Raw genomic sequence first — 4091 nt, forward strand, 5'->3', positions numbered from 1 at the left:
CAGACGATTAGTCGTGCCGTGACAGGGTATTTGGATCATTTTCCCGAGAGAAGACCGAAATTAGCCATTGACAATGGTGATGCATTACATAAAGCCAGCCATGGAAAGGAGTAAGACTGATTGGATGAAGATAGCAGGAAAGCAGAGGTTCAGAGGAAAGAAAGCATCTCTATTCGCTTATCTGAAATTCTCACCAATGATTTACATAAGTATTTCTATCCCTATTTTATTAGTTATTTTCGAAATCCCCATTACTATTTTATATCCGCCTGACTGAGATTTACAAGGTGACCATAGCTTGCTTCATACCAACAATCTCCGTGGGATTCGACCCTTACTCACGTAAGGTATTACTTGGACGACCCAGTGCACTTGTTGGTTAGTTGTGCGAAGTTGTGAACCATGGTATTGGCATCATGTTTTTGGCGCCATTACCAGGGAAAGAAAGAGCGATGAATTTTACATAATCAAAGTGTAATCACAATTTCTGCGCACCAAGTTTTTGGCGCCGTTGCCGGGGATTGTTCGAGTTTGGACAACTAACGGTTCATCTTGTTGCTCAGATTAGGTAAATTTTCTTTTTGTTTTCTTTTCAAAAATTTTTCAAAAATCTTTCAAAATTTCTCCTTTGTTTTCGAAAAATTTTTAAAATAAAAATGTTTTCAAAAATTTTATAATTTTATTCAGAATTTTTAAGAATGAATTCTAGTGTTTCATATAACATGTCTTAGCTTGACTGGCTATTAAGCCATGTCTAATTCCTAGTATTTTGATTGAGGACTATGAATTCATTGCTTCCTTTTTCCCAAATAATTTTCGAAAAAATACAAAAAAATTAGAAAATCATAAAAATCAAAAATATTTTTGTGTTTCTTGTTTGAGTCTTGAGTCATGTTATAAGTTTGGTGTCAATTGCATGTGCATCTTGCATTTTTTTTTCAAAAATTTCATGCATTCATGGTGTTCTTCATGATCTTCAAGTTGTTCTTGGTAAGTCTTCTTGTTTGATCTTTGCATTTGCATGTTTTGTGTCTTTTCTTGTTTTTTCATATGCATTCTTGAATTCTTAGTGCCTAAGCATTAAAGAATTCTAAGTTTGGTGTCTTGCATGTTTTCTTTGCATTAAAAATTTTTCAAAAATATGTTCTTGGTGTTCATCTTGACATTCAAAGTGTTTTTGGTGTTCATCTTGACATTCATAGCATTCTTACATGTATTCATTGTTTTGATCTAAAAATCTCATGCATTGCATCATTTTCATGTTTTTCTCTCTCATCATTCAAAATTCAAAAATCAAAAAAATATCTTTCCCTTTTTCTCTCATCAAATTCGAAAATTGAGTTGACTTTTTCAAAAATTTTTAAAAATCAAGTTGTTTCTTATGAGTCAAATCAAATTTTCAATTTGAAAATCTTATCTTTTTCAAAATCTTTTTCAAAAATCAAATCTTTTTCATTTTTCTTAGTTATTTTCGAAAATTTTAAAAATATTTTTCAAAAATATTTTTCTTATTTTTGTATCAAATTTTCGAAAATAACAATAACAATTAATGTTTTGATTCAAAAATTTCAAGTTTGTTACTTGCTTGTTAAGAAAGATTCAAACTTTAAATTCTAGAATCATATCTTGTGATTTCTTGTGAATCAAGTCATTAATTGTGATTTCAAAAATCAAATCTTTTTTTTAAAAATAATTTCAATCATATCTTTTCAAAAATATCTTCTTATCTTATCTTTTTCAAAAATTTGATTTTCAAAATATCTTCTCTAACTTCCTATCCTCTTATCTTTTCAAAAATTGATTTTCAAAACTTGTTTCAACTAACTAACTAACTTTTTGTTTGTTTCTTATCTTTTTCAAAACCACCTGACTAACTCTTTCTCTCTAATTTTTGAAAATATCTTCTCTCTTTTTCAAAAATTTCTTTTTAATTAACTAATTATTTTATTTTTTATTTGAATTTTCGAAAAACTACTAACCTTTTTCAAAAACTATTTTCGAAAATCATTAACCCTTTTTTTCAAAATAATTTTCGAAAATTATTCTCCCTTATCTCTTTCTATTTATTTATTCATCTACTAACACTTCATCTCACCCAAATTCGAACCCCCTCTTCCATCTGTGTTCGAATTTCTTCTTCTTCTTTTCTTCTACTCACACAGGGACCTCTATACTGTGGTAAAAAGGACCCCTATTATTATTATTTTTCTGTTCTCTCTTTTTCATATATACTCAGCAACAGACAGAGAATTCTGAGCAGAATCCATCTAGCTTAGCAAACTTAGTCTCTGATCTATCTAAGGCTACTGTGAATTTCATGAATGAAACAAGGTCTTCCATTAGAAATTTGGAAGCACAAGTGGGCCAGCTGAGTAAAAGGATCACTGAAATCCCTCCTAGTACTCTCCCAATCAATACAGAAGAGAATCCAAAAGGAGAGTGCAAGGCCATTGACATAAGCACCATGGCCGAACCTGTGAGGAACGGAGAGGACGTGAATCCCAAGGAGGAAGACCTCCTGGGACGTCCAGTGATCAATAAGGAGCTTCCCTCTGAGGAACCTAAGGAATCTGAGACTCATATAGAGACCATAGAGATTCCATTGAACCTCCTTATGCCATTCATGAGCCCTGATGAGTATTCCTCTTCTGAAGAGAATGAGGATGTTACTGAAGAGCAAGCTGCTAAGTTCCTTGGAGCAATCATGAAGCTAAATGCCAAATTATTTGGTATTGAGACTTGGGAAGATGAACCTCCCTTGTTCACCAATGAACTAAGTGATCTGGATCAACTGACATTGCCTCAGAAGAGACAGGATCCTGAAAAGTTCATAATACCTTGTACCATAGGCACCATGATCTTTAAGGCTCTGTGTGATCTTGGTTCAGGGATAAACCTCATGCCCCTCTCTGTAATAGAGAATCTGGGAATCTATGTCGCCCAAAATGGGCAGTATCTGGGCGCTGAACGCCCAAAATGGGCATCATCTGGGCGCTGAACGCCAGAATTGCACCCTGGAGAGGAGCTGGCGCTGAACGCCCAGAACAGGCATGGTTCTGGCGTTCAACGCCAGAAATAGGCAACAAATGGGCGTTGAACGCCCAAAATGGGCACCAACCTGGCGCTGAACGCCCAGAGTTGTGTGCAAGGGCATTTTGCATGCCTAATTTGGTGCAGGGATGTAAATGCCTTGACACCTCAAGATCTGTAGACCTCACAGGATCATCTCAGGATCTGTGGCCCCCACAGGATCCCCACCTTCCTTCCTCATAATCCTAGTTTTTTTCCACATCTTCTTCTTCATCTATTCCTTCTTCTTTTGCTTGAGGGCGAGCAACATTCTAAGTTTAGTGTGGTAAAACAATTATGTAAAGGATCTATAGCTCAGTGGTAGAATATGTGGTTGCAAATCAAGAGATCCCTGAGATACCTCAGGGGATGCACTTCCCTCCACATAGTTATTGGAAGCAACTGAGGATAGAAATACCAAAAATCACTAGGAATCAAGCCACAAAGGCAAGGAAGAGACATAGAAGAGCTCAAGAACATCATTGGTTCCTCAAGAAGTAAACGCCATCATCACTAAGGTGGACTCATTCCTTGTTCTTATTTCTTCTGTTTTTCGTTTTCTATGTTATGTGCTTATCTGTGTTTGTGTCTTCATTACATGATCATTAGTAGTTAGTAACTTTGTCTTAAAGTTATAAATGTCCTATGAATCCATCACCTCTCTTAAATGAAAAATGTTTTAATTCAAAAGAACAAGAAGTACATGAGTTTCGAATTTATCCTTGAACTTAGTTTAATTATATTGATGTGGTGACAATGCTTCTTATTTTCTGAATGTATGCTTGAACAGTGCATATGTCTTTTGAAGTTGTGGTTTAAGAATGTTAAATATGTTGGCTCTTGAAAGAATGAGGACAAGGTGACATATTATTTGATAATCTGAAAAATCATAAAAATGATTCTTGAGGCAAGAAAAAGCAGCAAAGAACAAAGCTTGTAGAAAAAAAAATAGGCGAAAAAAATATAGAAAGAAAAAGAAAAAAGCAAGCAGAAAAAGCCAAAAGCTCTTAAAACCAAGAGGT

This window comes from Arachis ipaensis, chromosome B03 (genome assembly GCF_000816755.2).
Source record: "Arachis ipaensis cultivar K30076 chromosome B03, Araip1.1, whole genome shotgun sequence".
Lineage (NCBI taxonomy): Eukaryota > Viridiplantae > Streptophyta > Magnoliopsida > Fabales > Fabaceae > Arachis > Arachis ipaensis.